Below are 20,350 nucleotides of genomic sequence, written 5' to 3' on the forward strand. Positions count from 1 at the left end.
ACCGTGTTGGAGAGCGCAGGCCTAGCGTGTATTGGAGGCCCAGGAGCACCTTTATTGGAATCACGCCACCCAGAGACTCTTACATCTCCTGCACCTCATCCCCTCCCAGGTAAAGGCTGAGAGGAAGTCTGCTTTTTGAGAACCCTCCCATTTTCTGAGGAGTTCACACATAGCAGTGCCTTTATGTTGTTGGCTGGAGGGCAGCCTGCTCCTGGTGAAGTGGCTCCCTCCCGTCATCAGCACACGGATGGAAGATGGAAGAGCGCCGGCCGTGGTCAGAGCATGCTCTCTGTGCTGGGGAGGGGGACGGAGGGGAAGGAAAAGCAGTCGCTGGTGTTAAGGCGGGAGGAGGGGTGCCTAGAATCTAGAGAGGTGGGCATCGTAAGTGCTGTGGAGCCACAGGAAGGGACATACTCAGTAGGACCTAATGGAATGTGACCCCCCTGAGGACGTAAAGGCTGTTTCCAGCTGGTGACACGTGGCAAAGGGCAGGAGGGGTGGAAATGCCTGAGGATGTGGGCAGCTCGTGAGTTGGGGCCGAACTGGAGAACCATGTGGCTGGAAGCAGGGAAGAAGATGTAGGAATACACAGGCTGGTGTGGGGTTTCAGGGCTGGCTTCATTGTGGCTTCCGTGCAGGCAGGTTTGTGAGGAAGGCCCCAGGCGGTGTGCGGATTACAGCCCGGAGAGGGAGGGGGTAGGTAGGAGATCACTGTGGTTGCCTCCACGGAGAAGGTGGCCAGTCCTCCATGGAGTCTGCGGACCTGGAAGGAGGAGGGGCTCATAGAGGCGGGGTCACTGCAGGGCACCTTCCATGTTGTATTCTGGGTGGTAGTTACTAGATCTTGGAAGGTATTTTATGCTGCTAACAGACTTGCTAAGGTAGAGTGAAAACATAAAAGTGTACTTTCTTTGCAGGTGAGTTCACGGGAAGATCTGCGTGCGGGATGAATGCGTGCTGGTTTCTTTTCTGCCTGGTTCCGTGTACCCGAAGTGTAATTGTTGGGGGCTTGGAACTTTCCGGGTTTCTTTGGTTTCATTTACTCAACCATGTAACTTCTGAATGCTGACCTGCTTAAGACCCTGTTTTGTATGGATATAAATAAAAGGGGTCCGTCCCCAAGGAGACTTTTTCATGCGCTTCGTGGTTTCCGTCCCGGGGACCTGTGTGCGGTGTCACCTCTGCTGCTGAGATGTGCGGTTGGCAGCACGGTTCCCAGCTGACGAGACTGAGCCGCTGGCGCTTCTCTGTAGGGAGTGTGAGCAGTGGGGGCACGTGGAGGGAGGTGACCATTGTCTCTGTGATCTAAGAGGAAGAGGGTGGCTGGTGTCGTTCAGGGTGGTGTTCACCTCGTGCAGACTTCCCTTTGAATAGAATTTCCCGGAAAGTGGCTGCTGGCCTCAGAACTGGTTCCCAGTAGCTGCCGGGCACTGCCCACCTCTGCTTCCTCACCTGGGTCTCTAGCCCCGTGTGGGGGCCGTCCAGAGAGTTCTCCCAGGCCTTCCTATCTTTTGAATGTTCGCCGCGTATTGATGTGAGAAAAGGAAAAACCACATCAGTGGTGGTTCCTCTATTTCATGCTGTCTTCGTGTGACAGGGTATGACACGTATGTTTTTACATGGCCTAGAAAGGTTATCCGGACCTTCAGACCTAGTCGTGCCACACCCAGGGTTCCTGCCTGACCTCCTTGCTTGTGTCTGTGTTTTTCACATACTTAGTGAATCTCTTGACTTAACATCCTCTGGCCCAATCCTCCTCTTGTCCAGCTCAACTCCCAGGAGGGTCTGGCCCTCGAGTGCCTGCAGAGCCAAGAATGTAACTTCAAACCTTGCCAGGGAGGCCGTTGGTGGGCTTTGTAACAGACCCACAGTCCGAGAGACCGCCGCTGTGGAGGGCGGGCATGGCCACCCCGGGAGACGGCGGCTCGTGTGTCAGCACCGAAGGGCAGACGTACCCACACTGTCTGCACCCGAGGGGTTAGCGTGGGGCTTTCACATCCCAGCTCCACCCCTGGCCTGCTGGGTGACCTCAGGCAGGCCACTTCCCTATTTCTTAGGAAAATGGGGACCATGATGACGGTGACTCCCAAAGGTGGGCGCTTGTGAGGAGTCAGCAAATCATGTGACATGCTCTGGAGCACTTCAGACCTGTGAGCTGGCTGCTGCCCATTCTTGGATTTTTAGGGCACTTCGTGGTGTCTCTGGCTGCGAGTTTCCAGGACGCTGCTGTGCGGCGGGTCCTGGGGTACAAGGTGCTGTTGGCCACAGGAGGGTCCTGCCTGCTACCGGGAGCTGAGGTGGGTTTGCTACAGGCTCTTGGCTTTTTCACCCTGTCCGTGTTCACGTTTGGGCCTCTCATGAGAGCACGTAAGTCTCAGCGTGGGCCCTGCCCTCTACGTGCTTGTCTTTAGAGAAAGTGTAATAATTGCCCAAATTAACATGTTGTGTCCGGATACATATACTGGGGGAAATTGTACATATTGGTATTTCTGGAAGAAACAGGTTGGAGCCCGCTCAGTGCTTTGTTCTCTGCGGTGTTTCTCTTGAGTGTAAACGTCCATCTGGGCACAGCGGCTGTGGGCAGGGCCTTGTCTGGCCTTGGTGTGTGTCGAGGAGCCGCCGTGGGGCTCTGTGTCTGCAGACTTGGCTCAGTGAGTTGCTTCAGCCTTTGGTTCGATAGATTAACCAGAAGCATTAGCTCCTGGGCCCCCCTGAGCAGGAACATGGTGTTTCTAGCACGGAACATGATGACATGGGAGTGCTTCATACTGATAGAGTCGTTTGTGATGTGCAGTACCTCTTTCTCGTTCTCATTTGGCATCGGCGTCAATGGAGGAGGGTGCCTGGGTGTCCCCGGTGCATCCACACGGCTCGGTCTGAGACCTCTCAGGGCGGGAGAGCCTGCCGAGAATGGGAAGGATGGATGAGGAGAGACTGCTCTGATGCCGAGGGGGGCGTGGGCTGAGATCCTGCAGTCTTCCCCGGCAGCCCCTACCCCCTCCAGATGCTGCTCCAATGTGGGTGCTTAACCTTGAACCTCTGCCCCTTTCCTCTGGGGCCGCACCCCAAGACAACAGCCTCCATCCATCCTGCACCCTGATGCAGTGTGCTGGGTGCTGTCGGTGACGGGAGGGAAGCCCAGAACCCACAGGAAGGGCTCGGGATTGCATTTGGCTGAGGCCATACCTGAGAATATTCCCCAGCTGTCTCCTCAGTCATTCGGTTCCAGCTGGCCTGGGCGCGGCGATGGTGTGCTTGCTCCCCCGAAAGAACACGTATCTAAAATAGGCTGCAATATGACGTGGATGGGCTTCAGCATTTGTGGGTTTTGTTCCTCTGGATTATGTAAGAGAGGGTTGAGGTAGGCAGGAGCCCAGTGTTTTCAAAGAGCTGGGCCTTTTAATAATAGCAGTGGATAGTGAAATGCACAGTCTGTAAGAAGTAATTTTTTTAATGTTAAAAGGCCAGTTGCTGAAAACAGAATGAAATTCAAACTAAAACAGTTACAGCACGGCACGGTTTTGAACTTCTCTCTTTGTCCACTAGAGGACGCAATCCTGATGAGCCACCCTGTTCTTGTTTGTAACTTGGTCCAATTTTAGTTTTTTAATTTAGCCAAGCCTTTATTTCACCAGAAAGTTCTGCAGAAGGTTAATCTGAAGGGTTGGGCTCCTTGTTAGGACTCTGTCAGGAGGTCCCCGTTGCACACAGTTCCTGGGAAGTGTTCATCGTGTTGTGGACGAGCTGAACCCCACCCAGGCAGAGGACACTGTACTTGAAGAGAAGAGCATGTTCTAATGCAACTTGCCATCCACACTCCCCAGATAAGTTCTAGTCGGCATGAGAGATTTTCTTCGGTAAGGACTTACGTGCAACACATACCAGTACTTGAGGTCCCAGACAGTGTGTTAAGGGTTTAGAAGCATCTCTCGGGAGAACGTCACTCATACTTGCTGTTGAAAGGTACACACCAACACGGAACAAGATCTGTACAGAGCTGGTGTGGTTTAGACTGCCGATTGTCATCCATTCTAAAGGTGCTGTTGAATCGGAAAGAGAGTTATGATCTCAAAGTGTCGTTTTAGGTAGAGTACTAAGGGAACCTCGTTGACCGCTCTCTGATGAATTAAACATGCTGAATTGAGGGGCGCCTGGGTGGCTCAGTCGTTAAGCATCTGCCTTCGGTTCAGGTCATGGTCCCAGGGTCCTAGGATCCAGCCCCGCATCAGGCTCCCTGCTCAGCAGGAAGCCTGCTTCTCCCTCTCCCACTCCCCCTGCTTGTGTTCCCTCTCTCGCTGTGTCTCTCTCTGTCAAATAGATAAAATCTCAAAAAGAAAACAAAAAAAAACCATGCTGAGTTAAGCGCTGGCCGCGGGCCGTGCTAGACTGGGCAGGGGAGCCAGGCACGAGCAACCCCCCGCCCTCGGAGAGCTCCCATTCCAGAAGTCACGAGACAAGGGGAGAAGTGTGCGCTGTGCTCTGGAGGAAAGGAAAACAGGGCTGGGTTGGAGCGGGGTGCGAGTTTCAGGTAGGGTGGTCAGGAAAGGGCCCACATCCTAAGGGAAGAGAGGAAGTCACGCGAAAGTCTGGAAGCGCATCCAAGGCAGGGGGAGCGGCGGAGGTGATGAACAAGGCGGCTTTCTGAGGACAGTTGGAGGCGCCTGGGCGCCTGGTCTTGCAGAGCCTTGTGGGAAAGTCTGACTTTTACTCCCAAGTAGGAGTCAGTAGCTCATATTTTTCTCTCCTCTTTTAAGGACCGTTTCCCCCTGCTAACAGAGTATTGGCATTAGAAGTATTTCCTGTTCTTGCGCTAACAAATTTGCCCGTTGAGGGGATCCCTGATCTATGCAGAGGGACTGTGCGACTGTGGGAGGCTCCCTCTCGGCTCTGTTGAACCGTAACCCTGGTGTTCCCCAGGGAACCGACCTGGGAACAGACATTTGGATATAAGTTCCTGGGACAGCCCGGTGCCTTTCACCTTGTAGATGAAGCCAGAGACCGCGCAGACGACCCATGTCAGCGTGGCAAGGACCCTGGGCCCCGGGCACGCAGGCGTGCCTCCGTCGTGGAACTCACCCGTCGTCGTTTTCTAGCCTGTTGCCACCTCGTAGGAACCGTGTACTTCTTGTTTTTTGCAACAAAGAGTAGATCTGTGTCATTTAAATTACTACCAAGAAGACAACAAAAAGGACATTCTCGTCTGAGCTTCACAGGGTCGAGGCCTGTTTTGGTTTTACGTGGTCACACATAATGACTGTGTTTAAAACGACTCTTCGTGCCGATATTTTTTTCAGATCAATTATGCAACTGCAGCAGAAAACTAGTTCTTTTCTTGCAAGTGTAATTAAAAACGGAGCCGAATGAGCCCGGGGGAGGTCACGTGTCTGGGGCCTGGCAGCTGTGCGGTTCTGTCCCGGTTACGCAACGCTGCTTTCGACCTTCGGCCACCAGCAGCAAAACCTTCAGATTATCGTATGGAATTAAAATAAGGCTCTTACTTTCCTTGAACAACACATTCTTTGTTAAAACCAGACTTGGGCTTTTAATACTGACTTCCACTAGAGGCTCCGTAAGCCATATTCCATCCCTGCGGCTGTCCCCGTGGAACACATTTTCTAAAGTCAAACTCCCGACTTTCGTGCCCCTTTGAAACTTTGACTCGGTTGTCATCCATCCCGGAGACGTATGGGCAAAGCTCCCATAAACCCCCTTCACTCCTATGCCATCTCTGTTCCCAATCACCGCACCCCTTTGAAAGTTAACGGAGGAGATAGGAAATATTAAGAAGTCTAAACGAAATAAAGGGGTTACTTCCTCCAGTTGCTTTTTACATATGTGTAAGCACTGCTTAGTGTTTGCTTTCATTTTTAATTTCTTTCCTAAAGTAACAATGCACAAGTTTTTGTTTGTTTTTAGAGAGGTGGGGAAGGGGCAGAGAGAATCCTAAGCAGGGTCCGTGCCCAGCGTGGAACCCAGTGCGGGGCTCGATCTCACAACCCTGAGGTCATGACCTGAGCCGAAACCAAGAGTCGGATGCTTAACCGACTGCCCCACCCAGGTGCCCCAACAATGCACAAGTTTTAGAGCTCAGAGGATTAAAAGGCTGGTACCGAACAGCAGCTCCCTGCACCCCGCTTGCCGGGGGCCTGCCCTCGACAACCATTTCACATTGCTCTGTCTTCCAAGTGCGCTCATCTCCCCACTTCCGACTATCGTGTATGTGCTGTTCCTTTTTTTTTTTTTTTTAAGATTTTATTTATTTATTTGACAGAAAGATAGCGAGAGCAGGAACACAAGCAGGGGGAGTGGGAGAGGGAGAAGCAGGCCTCCCGCTGAGCAGGCAGCCCGATGCGGGGCTTGATCCCAGGACCCTGGGATCATGACCTGAGCCGAAGGCAGACACTTAACGACTGAGCCACCCAGGCGCCCCTGTGCTTTTCCTTTTGACTCCTCATTTTAATTAAGCCTTGCCTGTCGACTTCCTTTGTGGTGGATTCAGGCCAAGCACTCACAGACCCCCCTCCGCTTCCCCTTCGGCATCCTCCAGTACAATCATCCTGTGTGAATTCTGTTCGGATCAGCATTCCGTGTTGTCCTGCAGGTAACAGTGCTTAGCTGCCCCCCGGCCTCACCTTGCAAGACCCTTTTCATTTCCTTCTTGTTCTCCCCTAGTTGTCTTGCTCTTTCTTTGGTGGAGCTTTCTTTGGTCGCTAATTCTTGTTCCCACATGGCCCATAGCTTCTCGGCCCAACTTTACACAAGGTCAACCACATTACCTCTAACTTTGCACAGGGTCAACCACATGACGTCATGTATCCATTCCGCTTGTTTCTTAGATGTGTGAAAGAAGGCTTTTCAGACAATGCAGTTAGGAGGATGTTGTTATGGTTTTGTTACAATCACGTGCAAGGGAGAGGCCCTGCTAGGCCAATTCAGAAGTTCAGTTTTCGTTAGGAATTCTATATTTTACAGGAAAATATAAAGGTTGGATTATTGTCAGGGCAAATACAAAAAGAATCCTGGCTGAAGACCTGACAATTGGGTGGGTAGGTAACTGGTTTCCCAGGAAGTTCCTTTCACATTATGTCAAGGGGATGCCAATCTTCCCAGAAGGAGGCTATGATTTTAATCAGGCAGAAAAAGGCTCTGTCCCAAGCTAGGTTTAGACCAATTTTTTTTTTTTTTAATTTGATTTTTAAGTAATCTCTACACCCAACGTAGGGCTCAAACTCAGAACCCCAATGTCAAGAGTCGCACACTCCACCAACTGAGCCAGCCAGGTGCCCCTAGATCAGTGTTTTATACCCTCTCTTTGACCTAGACATCATATCTGACTTGCTTAAGAATGCATCTTGTTGCATTTTGGTTCTAAGAACATAAAGGGAAGTGTTGTCTAGTTCAGCGCTTCCCAAACAACCTGCGCACAAATCCCCTGATTTGTCAAATGCAGATTCTGGTGCAGTGGGACTGAGGTGGGGCCTGGGACTCTGCATTTCTCACCAGTTCCCTGGTGCTGCTGGTCCGGGGACCACACTTTGAGGAGTAAGGGAGGGCATTTTTGGTTGCTTGGTGCATCTCCCATTGATGGTAGACTTGGATGTAGGTTTAATTTGTCTGACACATGCCCAGTTGTGATTACTAGCGGTATCTATACATATTTATGAGCCAGTTTCCTATATTAAGGAAGAATTTCCTGACACAGCATGTAGTGGTCATGATTTCTTACAGTCTGTGCACCAAGGCCTCTCTCATATGTAAGCTGGATTCAGTGAGGCCTGTTCCATAGATAGGTAGAGCAAGAGGCAATGATGAACATCTCTACTGTTGGTCTAATAAAACTAAAGTCACATGAAAGATAATTTAAAAACCTCCCAGCTGTCAAAAATCAGAGCTGGATTAAAGTGGTAAAAACAGATTTTATTCAGAACTATTGCAATAAAGGAAAAGAGACCTCAGTATAGAATGGGGTTCAGTTCCAAATGGAGCAGGGACAGGGAGCAGGAGCGGGGCAGTGAATGGAAAATCACTAAGAGGAAATGTCGAGGGTAAGGGGGCTTCTGGCTAAACTGACCTAGCGGATTCTGGCTGAAGGCCAGCCAGGGTGTCCGGTATCACCCCAGGGCCAGTGAAGGATGAGGAACCTGATCAGACATCCAGGAAGGCAAGGGGAGGGGGGGCGGGTTCTGATGAAACTGACTTAGCTGGGTTCTTGCTAAAACTAGATTTTATAAGGAAGTGCACAGACAGGCCTAGGAGATGGTCCAGGAATCTAACATAGAATCTTTGTCCTAATCTAACCTTGATTAGTCCTTTTGAGGTTAGTTTGAATGTTCTCTAAACTTTGAGAGGAAAGGAATGTTGTATAATTGAGAGAGAATAGTAAGCAAAATTTATCACAGGTCCAGTAGGTGCCAAAAATTTGCAAATCTGATCTCCCTGAATCTCTTATGTGGGGGGAGTGGGCTCATTGAGGGCCAGTGACTGCCTAGGGTCACAGGCTAGTGTCCACTTTCTCATTCACAAATGTGGGTCACACACTTGGACACCATGCTAGGCCCTGGGGATACAGGGGGAGCAAGGCCATCACCACAGCCCTGGAGCAGGCTTTCTAGTTGAGGAACAACCCCTCCCAAAAAAAACAAAACAAACCATCACATAGAACACACAAAGAAGAGGCCTTTGGGGAAGGTCCCTGCTTTGAGTGCTGTTGGGGCTCCTACTTTGGCTTGGAGGAGAGGGAAGGCCTCACTGGTGGTGTCTGCCCTGAAAGCTGAATCACAAGAAGCAGTGGGCCAGGAATGAAGAGGGAAGGGCATTCCAGGTGGCAGGAACAGCAAGTGCAAAGGCCACACGGCAGGAGTCAACTAGCAGTGGGCCAAGGACCTGAACCTGGTGCTGCCTGACTCCAAAGTCAGTGGTCTCCCCACTGAGGCCTCTGCCATTTTGCTGCCCAGTGTCAAATAAAGAAACAGATCCAGACTTAGGAAACAGACCATCTTGTTAAGGATGATTGTGGGGGTAGGGGGCCACCCCACCAGGGAGGATACTCTGACCAGGGATCTGCCCTGGAAGAGTTTGGCAAAAAGGAAACTTCCTTCATGGGAGGAGTGGTGTGGGGGAGGGGGCGGAAGGGTGGCTGCTTGAGGAGTTGGCCAGAGATGTTAGCTGAGGTCACCCTGTGAGGCTGCGGGGGTGGAAGAGGTTTCCTTCTGCCCTTTGCGGTTCTTCGGCTGGGCTGATAATTAAATTGACATGAGACATTAATGGGAGAAAAACGGAAGTTTAATAACATGCATACCTCCTATATACATGGCAGGAAAAACAGTTACTCCCCCAAATGGCCAAAGCCATCACCTTAAATACCACCTCCAGCTAAAGACATAGGAGATGTTGGGGGGGGGGTCAGTTGTGGAGGTGATCGGGAAAAGCGCCAAGAACAAGGTGAGGGTGTTGTTAGGGTTTAAGTTCACACCTCCACTGATGAGTTTCCAGAGACCTCAGGAGACACCCCCACACATGGAGACTTCCCTCAGAACGAAATGTCTCTTACTAAAGGGTAAGAGCTCCTCCTGTGACTGTAGTTTCTTAAAAATAACCAGTTTAAGATAATATGCCAAAGAGACACATTTGGGGGTCTGTTCTCCCCTTCATAGCCATTTTGACTCGTGTCAACACATGTTCTCTGAGCAGAGGCTGGGCCCACAGGCCACGTGAGGCAGACACGTGCCTGTGGACTGGCGCTTCCTTCCAGTGGAAGTGCTTCAAGTTGCTCAAGGAGTGAACACAGCTGAGTGCTTTCACGAGCGCCCCATGCCTTTTGGTGAGCGTCATCCATGTTTGGTTTTATTTAGCAATCAGTAATGGCAGGAGATAGATGGGAAGCCCAGCAGCGGATGCTCAGATTCAGCAACTTGTTCAAGGTCTCGCACCTGATTCTGGAGCAAAAACCAAGATTTGACCTTCATATATAAGTTGGCAGAGTCCATCACAATTTGCAAAAAATTTGACATTGATAGATGGGCCTTGTCCACAGCCGCCTCCTGGCAGCGATCAAACAGTGCCGTAATGCCTCGTGATGTCCCCCTACTCTTCCCAGCTAAGGAGCCAGGTGCGTCATCAGTGAATTGTCCTCCTTCCTTACAGGATATGATTAGATATGTCTAATCCAGAGCTGATGCCAGAAGTGTCACATTTGGGAACTCGACTTCCCACGGGAAAAGCGTGAGCCCCGTGTGCCAGCCGTATGGGTGGTTCTGTCACTTCCGGCGGGCCAGGCACACCAGTGAGGTCTGGGAATCTCAGGCGAGGAGGGGCAGCCGTACACCCAGCTGCTGTCGGTGGTCCTCGTTCCTTGGTCTCAGAGAACACGGGTGATTAAAAGCAGCTGGAAAAAGAAGAATTCCAGGACATTCCTGGTATTCCGGAGTCTGGCTTCAGTAATCCTGTACTGCGTGAAAGGACAAATACAAACAAAAAGTTGGAGGTCTCGTTCTCCCTGTTGAAAACCAGGGAAGAGTGACGGGTGTGGTGATCATTTTGCAATATATACAAATATTGAATCATGGTGCTGGACACCTGAAACTCATATAATGTTATATGCCAATTATATCTCAATTAAAAAAAAAGGATCTGAGACCCTGTAAAAATAAGCCATTGTTTAAAAGTATAGAAACAACGGAAGAGCCTCCCCCGCCCTCTCTCCCTTTGCTCTCCGCCTTTCTTTCTCTGCCCTTCTCACAAGTATGCTAATCTGTTTCGTGGCTAAATTAGTCTCTGGCCCATCTCACAACTCAGGAATGTCTTCCCTAGGACCAGAGAGCCTCCCCTTTGAAATGTGAGGAGGATAATGCTGTCAGTGTCCTGGGAGGGGACAGCCCCACTCCACTGTCACCTGACTAATTGCAAACCTACACGAGGACCCATTGTCTTACGGCAGCTGCTTAGCTCTATCACAGATCGTGTTTTCTGTGTTTTGGTTCCTTCAGTGGGTTTCGTGGGGTGCTCCTCACGTTGTGGTTGAATGCTTATCATTGCTTTCTTCTACCTTTGTGGAGAGCTTTGTTATCCAGGGCTGTTGACCAAACTTCAGTCAGGCTCCTAGACCATCTCCTAGGCCCGTCCATGCACTTCCTTATAAAATCCAGTTTTAGCAAGAACCCTGCTAAGTCAGCTTCACCAGAAGCCCCCTCTGCTTCCCGGATGTCTGACCGGGTTCCTCATCCTCCACTGGCCCCTGGGTGATGCCTGACACCCTGGCTGGCCTTCAGCGAGAATCCCGCTAGATCAGTTTAGCCAGGAGCCCCCTTAACCTCTACGTTTCCTCTTAGTGATTTTCCATTCGCTGCTCCACTCCCGTGCTCCCTGGCTATAAATTCCTGCCTGTCCCCGCTGCACTCGGAGTTGAGCCCAATCTCTCTCCCCGACTGTAAATCCCAGCATACGGTCCCTACACCCATCAGCCTATCGTGAGGGTCCTGGATGGAGCTGCGTCACCATCCTTAACAAGTGTCCTTGCATGTTTTTTTCTTTACTAGTAGGAGAGAGGTATGAACTCCTCTACCCTCTTAGGTGCTTTGTTTGGAGGCCTGCAAATTAAACTGACAAAGACAGTTTAGCAAGAAAAAGGGAGATTTGTAGTGGAGTTCACAGAAACATGTGCCTAGAGGAGGCTTAGAATTGAGGGCTCATCTACCATCTTAAGAAGGGGAGGGGAGAGGAGAAGGACACGTGCAGGAAAGCAAGACTTTTAGGAAAGGTGAGTGAGCCTTTAGAATAGGTGGTAGATGTGATAGTTCTGTGACAAGGCTGATTTCTCATCTGGATGTAGACTGCTCTCCTCTGCTGATAGGAGTCCATCTTCTCGGCTTGCGATTCCAGCCTGGGAAGGGCATTTATGATACTTGAATTCTTTTTTTAAAGATTCTATTTATTTCTTTGAGAGAGGGAGAAACAGATTCCCCGCTGAGCAGGAAGCACAACGTGGGGCTCCATCCCAGGACCCTGAGATCATGACCTGAGCCGAAGGCAGACGCTTGACCTTCTGAGCTACCCAGGCGCCCTGACACTTGAACTCTTTCAGGAGGCTCTGCTTTTAGGCAGATAAGGGAGTTCAGAAAATCAAACAGTACCCAAAAAAAACCCACCAAAAAAACAAAAAAAACCCCTCTTATCCTGGGCCCGTTCACTGGCTTTCTTCTTACCTAATTTTGTTGGGAGTCAAGGGAATTCACTTCCCTCCTCCCAAGTGAGGGGAAGTTGAAATTACTCAGGTCTGCTCTAGAGTCAGACAAGAAGCCCCCCGGCCTCCAGTCCCCGGAGCTTCCCCCTGCTGTGCCCTCGCCTCACCCCGCAGCTAACTTCCTGTGAGCACCTGTGCCCGCCCGTCCTGTCCACGGCGCTCCGGGAGCAGGCGTCCGCCTGTCACCTACGGGCGCTCGTTAATGCCCCCTGGGCTGTGATTTACCAGGAAGGAGTCCCTTCTGTCCTGGAGAAAACCAGCTGCCCATGGTGGAGCTTCCATGCCTTCAGATTCTGGGGCAGTGGTGAGGAGTCTTCATTCGGCCCAGCACCCCGTAGACCCCCAGGGGACAGAACAAGCAGAAAGTAGCTTCCACCTCAGGACCCCTTACCCCCCAAGGGGCCGGGCCTGGCGCTTCACCTTCATCTCATTTACTACACCTTCGAACAACAGGTTTCTGAGGCCGAATGGTTCTTTTCTGTACCTTCTAGATAGGGGGACGGGGGTAGAGGGACGGCCACTGCCAGAGGCCCACGGCTGGGCCTCGCCTGACCCCCACAGTGCCAGGCAGTGAAGAGTCTCACTCGGCTGCTTTTAAGCTAATGAAATAGAAATAATTACAAGTATGAGAAATACAAAATATCTATTATGTACTTCCATTCTCGGTTAGACTCCGTTAATGAGGACATGGGAGGGGAGAGAGGACGAGAACACGGGAAGCCTGCAGGGCAGCCCAGAAGTCCCTGTCGCGACGCACACAGCGGGCAGCCCAGCCCGGGGGGCCCGTCAGCACTGAGCGCCGTGAGAGGGGCTCTTCCTGACCTTCTGGCAACAATGGCACACAGACTTCTCTTATAGAAGGTCCTAGAAGTCCTTTTTAGGGTGCCTGAGTGGCCCAGTCGGTTGGGCGTCTGCCTTCGGCTCAGGTCGTGATCTCGGGGTCCTGGGATCGAGCCCCACATCGGGCTCCCTGCTCAGCGGGGAGTCCACTTCTCCCTCTCCCTCAATTTGGGGTTGAGATTTATGTCATTGTTTTCAGCCCCCTCACCCCACACCCTTCCACACGTCCTCCCACTTCTGCAGTTTTCCTCCAGCCTGTTGGCTCAGCATGCAGTGGGATCTGGTGGTGACGCAGCCTGCATGGCCCAGCTGTCCCTGCACCCTCAGCCCGAGTCCCCGACTGCCCAGTCGAGGTGTCAGCACAGCCCGAGGCCTGCAGCCGGGTCACCTGTGCATCTTGGACACAGGCAGGGAGGGCGGCCTGGTGCCAGGCGGCTCTCGCTCTTCCCCCCGGGACATGACGGGGGCCAGAGGGAGGGGACCCCGGTTTTACAGATTATCGTGTGCACCGTGGCATCTCCTATCCCAAATGAGTTGTCATCCCAGTTCTGGTAGAACTGTGGTCATCCCAAGAAAATTCTGTGACACTGTCACAAAGGCTGTTTGAGCAGAGTTTTTAACAGCTTCCCTCTGAAGGAGAAAGAACTAAAACTCACTATTCAAAGCCATACTTTCCATTTACTTGCTGTGGCGTTTACGCTCTATGTCCCGCACTAGAAGTGGGTACCGCTTCACATACTGTACAAGGAACCAAATCACCGGCAAGTCCTCGGCAGCTACCCGCTTCCCGCGCTCAGTCTCACCACCCAGTAGCCGGCCGTTACCCGCTACGTTCACTGAAGGCATGAAATGCTCATCTCCCAGTGTGCACATTTTCTTAAAGTGGCGTCATACTTCATCATGATTTGTCAGCTTGCAAACATTTTCCTTGGAATATGCCGGGCTCCCGTGCTTCCTAATTCCGTACTTTCCGGGCAAACACAATAGTTGGAACCGACGGCAGGCAAACTGCTTTGGTTTTAACTTCTGTCCAGTTACCCAGAAGAGAGGTGTGGACTTGTTTACTTGGTTTGCATTCAGGAACATTCTTTGTCTTCCAGAGCACCCATGAGAAAAGTTCCTGTCTTGGAACACGAAGCTCTGCTCGGTGATTTACCCCCTGGAGTAATTAGATTGGCTGACCGAGCTCTGGGAGGAAAGGCCCCCTCGGTTGCCCGGCTGCAGGGACAGGCAATAGCCTGAGAGAACAATTGTTTCGGGGGGGGACAGTCTCCTTCCTATCAGTTCCAGAAGGGGAAGTGGCTGGACCTGCCGCTTGCCCTGGCCCGGGCGGGGGCGGGGGTGGGGGGGGCGGGGGGCGTGATAACCCAGCGCGAGGACCCTGCCTGTGAGTATGTCGATTTTGACCACTGGCAGGCCAGCCTCTGTGACTCAGAGAAGCCTGATGTGTCTCAGATACTTTGATCTCAAAATTAATCAGAAATTGGAAGCAACCAGAGACAGAAAGGGGCGATCCAGTAAACAGATTGTGGGAGGGCTCTACGGTTGGAAAGGAGCTCCTGGTATTGTGGTGAGTGAGGAAAAAGGTTTCCGAGAACTGTGGGATTCCATTGACACGAAGTCCCAAATCAGACAAAAGTCACTCTGCGGTGACAAGAGGTCAGAAAACCGGTTATTCTGGGGAGGGAGGGTGCTTGCGGGACCCGATCCTTATCTTTACCTTCTCAGGACAGTTCATCAGTGTGTGCAAACGTGAAAACACGCCTCGAGTTTGGGCTCTTGGCTGTGTGTGAAGGATCGCTCCGTAGAAAAGGAAGCATACTGTGTGCAAATGGTGTGATTTCATCTGTGAAGGTCATGGACAGGAACCCTAGGCTGTGGTGTAGAAGAAGAGGTTCCCTCTGGGATGTGGGTGACCGGGAAGAGGGTGAGGGGCCTCTGGGGGGTGGTCATGGGAGAGCTCTTGGCTGGGCTGTGGTCACACAGGTGCATCTTTTTGAGATATCCACCCGTTTGCTGAGGATCTGTCATTTTGCTTGAACGCTATACTTCAATAAAAGATTACTTAAAAATATGATGTACAGTATGGTCCTGTTTTCTCCATTGAAAACATATGTGCAGGGGCCCCTGGGTACCTTAGTTGGTTAAGCTTCAGACTCTTGGTTTTGGCTCAGGTCATGATCTCAGGGTTGTGGGATTGAGCCCTGTGTTGAGCTCCTGATGGTGTATGTTCAAAAAGAATAATTAAAAGCACTTAAGGGGCATCTGGGCGGCTCAGTCGGTTGGGTGTTTGCCTTGGGCTCGGGTCATGATCTAAGGGTCCTGGGAATGAACCCCAGGTCAGGCTCCCTGCTTAGTGGGGAGTCTGCTTTTCCCTCTGCCCCTCCCCCTGCTCATGCTCTCTCTCTCTCTCTCACTCTCTTTCTCTCAAATAATCTTAAAAAAAACAAAAATAAAAACCACTTAAGCCTTGAGTGGACCGCCACCTGTTGTCACTCCCCTTGGAAACTCCCATGCTCTTTCCAGGCCTGTAGAACAATCTTCTTCTTATCCAGAAAAACAGATTTTTCTGCTTAAAATTTTGATCCAACTTTATTTTTTTTAGAAGACTTTATTTATTTATTTGACACAGAGAGAGAGACAGTGAGAGAGAGAACACAAGCAGGCGGAGTGGGAGAGGGAGAAGCAGGCTCCTCCCTGAGCAGGGAGCCCGATGCGGGGCTCGATCCCCGGACCCTGGGATCATGACCTGAGCCAGAGGCAGACGCCCAACGACTGAACCACCCAGGCGCCCCTTGATCCAACTTTAAAGTCCAAATGTTGAAATAAAAGGATGCTTCACAATGGATTTTTTTTTAAATAGGTGAAACAAACAAATTACAATCCCTAGATGTTCCTTCTCCCGCGTGTCCGAGATGGGGCAGCGCTGCCCCTCCTCACAGGACCTCGGAGTGCACAGCGGCCACGGGTTTCTTCCGCCCCAACCCCCTGCCTTCCCTGCCACACACCTGCTCTTGGGTACCTCCTGGGTCACAGGCTGAACGCACCCAAAACGCACCTGCAGCAACAGACAGGATAAAGAAGTAGTTAGGAGCAGATACCAGCCTGGGGGAGTCTGTCTGTCTGCTCACCTGCCCCTGAAATCCCGCCAGGCTGAGGGTATCACTGTCTTGGGGACAAACCACAGTTCCGAAGTGAAGATCCTGAAGGCCTCTGTGCTTCCCGTGAGTGCGACGCAGTTCAACACGAGTCAGTGGTTCTTACCGTCCCCACCTTATGCCTTAGCTGCCCCTGACTGCGCGTGAACACAACCTCTTATCCTAACGCACAGGCCCGGAATACTCCCCAGGTGGGAGGAAGGGGCCAGTGTCTGTGTTCCATCCCTGCCTTAAGTGGAACCATTTTTTTTTTTTTTGAGATTTTATTTATGTGTTTGACAGAGAGCGCACAAGCAGGGGGAGTGGCAGGCAGAGGGAGAGGGAGAAGCAGGCGCCCCCAGGAGCAGGGAGCCCGATGCGGGGCTCGATCCCAGGACCCTGGGACCATGATCTGAGCCGAAGGCAGACGCCCAGTGGACTGACCCGCCCAGGCGTCCCAAGTGGGACCTTTTTTACAAAACCGTGTGGCCCACTTGGGTGTCTGTGATAAATGACATTATCGTAGAGGTCCTGGGAGCTGCTCCCCTCCACCCCACCTCCGGATTCAGGAGTCAGGCACAAATTCAAACCATTAAGTAAGTCCCAGTGGGCTCGCATCTTCTGGAGCCCTACAGCCATAAACCGCGGCAACAAAGCTCTTCCCAGTTCCTAACTTCAGAGCTGTTTTCTTGTTTTGTCTGTAAGTGTTCACTCCATAAAACTATCCCCTTCTGGCTCTTTCCTGGGTCTGATGTCCACCAGCTACCAATAAACTGCTAAATGCAATTGTGGGTTTTTCACGTGGGGAATGTCGGGCAGAGCATTTCTGTGGTTGTATTATCTGCCTAAAGCCCCAAGCCCTCTGGGTTCACCTTTGGCAGCTAAGTTTGGGCAGGGGAGGTTTCTTCCAGGACCCCACCTGTTTCAGACCCTTTTGGGAACCAGACCCTTGTTCTCTGCTCTGTGTACGGTGTATGAGTGGGAACGGCTCCTGGGGTCTTCGCTTGGTGGCTATGGCCCTTCTGGGATGCTGCCCACCTCCCCAAAAGAGGGACGTTGTGAGTTCTGACTACCCTCTGAGTTGTTGCCACCAAAGCAGCGTGTTCTCTTGCTTTTCAAAACCCAGAAAACAAGTCACTGTTTCCTAAATGAAAAGGAGCAAAATTAGCACTGGGAGAGGTCGTGGGAGATGTTTTCCAAGTATCTGAGAGTACTTGGCAGAATAAAGCAGGAGCACTTATATGTAAAATCCTCTCCATCAGGGCCTGTTTTGAAGTCAGTTCATTGTGCTGGAAAGGAAACTGAAAGGAAGAAATGAAAGAGTTTGACTCTTAAGTCTTTATAAACCCTACAAAAATTCACAGAGCTGTAAAGATGCAAAAGAGCCCATTTTGGGGGGGGCGTGCTGCTGGAGGGGATTGGTGGGCTTGAGGGATTGCCCCCCAAGGCAGAATCTCCTGAGAACTTGAATAATAGTATGAGCAAAACCCAACCCAGAATCTGGAGGAAGGGGGAATGAATTCTGACCTTTGCGTCCGGGTGTTTCGTGGGGGAACTGAGTCATGGGGGACGGGGCGGGATTTCGTAGAGCAGATCCGGGGACAAAAGCCCTACCAGGCGGGAGAGGTTCAAATTTCCAGAGGGGGCAACAGGGAGGGAGGCACAGGGCGGTGCGTCCTCAAGCAGCAAGCAGCATGATGGCCTCGGCACTTGGGGCAGAGGTAAACCGAAATCTGGTATTTTTATCGCTGTTTCTGTATTGTGCTTTACAAGTCTGAGATCTAACATGAACATAAATTTGCTACAAGGTTAGGGTTTTTTTTTGTTTGAAATTCAAAGACACATTTTTATCAGCGACTGCATGTTCGAATAACTGTGGAATGTCACAGACTTTTCCAAGACCTCCCCTCTTGTTCCTCTGAGGAGGTACCAGGCAGGATACTCAGTCTTCGACTGAGGAATTCACCCCTCTTCATGGACAGTGTGGGTGGGAGTGGGGGTGAGGCTGTGGGTAGGGGGAGTTTTGGGACCGTGATTTCAGGTTGACACCCCATCTTTACAAAATTAAATGTTTAGCATCCTTTTCATGCCATAATTGGTGATCTCTGGGTCTGTTGAGCACCACCTACCCCTCTGTTTCCAGCTTCTCTCTCTTTGCAGTAAATGCTAGTGAACTAATCTGTGCGCAAAGACATTTTTCGGGGGCATGCAGAAACCAGCAACATCTTTGCAAAAGATTGGTATTTTTAAAAGCCCTAATAAGCTCTTCTCATCAGCTGAATGAATGTTTTGACAGCCTAATGGTGATCGATGTGTTCTACAGCTTTTAGACAGAGCTGCTGAATTATAGAGTAACTTCACAGATCAAACCCTAGATGAGAATGTTCTCCATAGAGCTCGCCTGTCCCCAGTGATTGCTCAGGAAAACCCATCCCCTGGGTTTGGCCCAGGCCATCTCCTGTGGGAAGAAACATTGTAGGGCTGAGGGGTTAGACAGGCCTTCATTACCATGGAGCTGGAGGCAAAGGGTTAAGTTTGGGGGTGTCAGATCTTTGAGACTCCCTGAAGACCCCTGCCCAGCCCCTCCCTCTTATTCCTATCTCCCTAGGTGAGAATCTACATAGAATGGTGGAATTGGCCTTGATAGGACCAGAAGACCAGTCACTGCACCAGCCTGGCACTGACGTTGTCTGGAACCTACGACCAGAAGGCCTGAGGCTTGGAGGCCAAAGAGCAAGACCAGCATTTCATCTTGGTCAGCTGCAGGGTCAACTGGATGGCAGGGGTAATGCGATGTTTCCAATCTGGGCATACAGAGAAGGCCAACAGGGCACCTGGCTTAGGTAGGGCTCCCCAGTGCCTTGGGAGCTGGGGTGTGTGGCTGCTTAGAGCCATAATGGGTGGATGCATCAGACAGCTCTTTGGAAGGGTTTGGAAAAGCTGCCCCTTTCTTCAACCTAATGCCTCTGACCCAGGCAGGCTCTCAAGGGGGGTCCATCCCTACAGAGAGGTCTTGTCTCCCTCTTTGTCAACGACAATTACAAATCAATGATTTTAAAATTTACCGTCCAACCAGGTCACTTCTGAGAGTGATAAGGGGGCATTATGAATAACTACCTTGAGTCAACAGGCATACACGGACATTGTCTCCAACAGGGTCGTCCGTCACCCTAATTAGAAGGGAAGAAGAAGGGAAGGAATGTGAATGAGGCCCATTTGTCTCCACCCATGTCAGGCTGTCCTTTGAGCCCCACACATTCCACGTGGCAATGGACACTTTTCTGTTACGGAAGACAATCCCAGGCGCCACTAGGTCCAAAGGTAACAAAAGACAGGGTATTTCCAGCTGCTGTTCCAGAAAGGGCATTTAATCTAAGGAGAGCCCTGGCCCCAGCCAGAGCAGGTCATCTTTCCTAAGTCAAGGTTATAATTGTGCAGCCTCGGGAACCTGACTGTTCTAACGTGTGTGCAGGCACACGTCGGGGCGGCGCGTCTAGATGCTGCGGTCCCTGCTTCCTGCCATCATCATTGCCTCTGTCACAGCACGCAGGGAACACAGGCTTTGACGGGCAAGGTAATCCCAGGGGGTTTAGAACAGGAAAGAAATAACTAGTACCTTCCAGTAACGGTCCCATCCCCTTCAATAAGAGGAAGGCAGTGCTGGTGGTGCCGTCTTCCCACGCAGAGTCCCAAGAGCTAGATGAACATGCAGGAAAATGAGCCTGCCTCTGCTTGCAGCATTGGGGGAAGGAAAAGAGAGTCTAGAAGATCACTTGGCCACCTCTCCTTGGGGGTTATGAGTGAATTGCAGGCTTCTGTCCTACCCTGGAATAAACAGCTTCCTTTTTGTTGTTGTTGTTTTTTTAAGATTATTTGTTTATCGAGAGAGAGAGAGAGAGAGAGTGTGTGTGTGTGTGTGTGTGTGTGTGTGTGCAAGAGTGGGGGAGGGGCAGAGGGAGAGAGAATCTTAAGCAGACTCTATGCCGAGTGCGGAGCCCGATCTCACAACCTGAAGATCATGACCTAAGCTGAAATCAAGAGTCAAGATGCTCGGGGTGCCTGGGTGGCTCAGTCGTTAAGCGTCTGCCTTCGGCTCAGGTCATGGTCCCAGGGTCCTGGGATCGAGCCCCGCATC

General features: G+C 51.3%; 2 long non-coding RNA genes across 6 annotated transcripts in view; one reads left to right on the top strand and one right to left on the bottom strand.

The window, feature by feature from the left end:
• Positions 1-20,350, top strand: part of LOC118537248 (uncharacterized) — a 26,079-nt gene that overhangs the window by 2,276 nt on the left and 3,453 nt on the right. Inside the window, exons 3-5 of one of the 5 annotated variants that reach the window (XR_004918019.2) lie at positions 918-2,297; positions 18,824-19,058; positions 19,372-20,065. This is a non-coding gene — a long non-coding RNA (uncharacterized LOC118537248). Of the gene's footprint in view, positions 1-917; positions 2,298-18,823; positions 20,256-20,350 lie in introns of those variants that run through there. The other 4 variants (XR_013445233.1, XR_013445235.1, XR_013445234.1 and 1 more) reach the window with 4 other exon arrangements.
• Positions 32-5,324, bottom strand: LOC144380899 (uncharacterized). Its single transcript, XR_013445238.1, has 2 exons — positions 5,077-5,324; positions 32-4,769 (listed from the first exon to the last, which is right to left on the bottom strand). It is a non-coding gene; the product is annotated as an uncharacterized LOC144380899 (long non-coding RNA).

This window comes from Halichoerus grypus, chromosome 2 (assembly GCF_964656455.1).
Source record: "Halichoerus grypus chromosome 2, mHalGry1.hap1.1, whole genome shotgun sequence".
In the NCBI taxonomy this organism is placed as follows: domain Eukaryota; kingdom Metazoa; phylum Chordata; class Mammalia; order Carnivora; family Phocidae; genus Halichoerus; species Halichoerus grypus.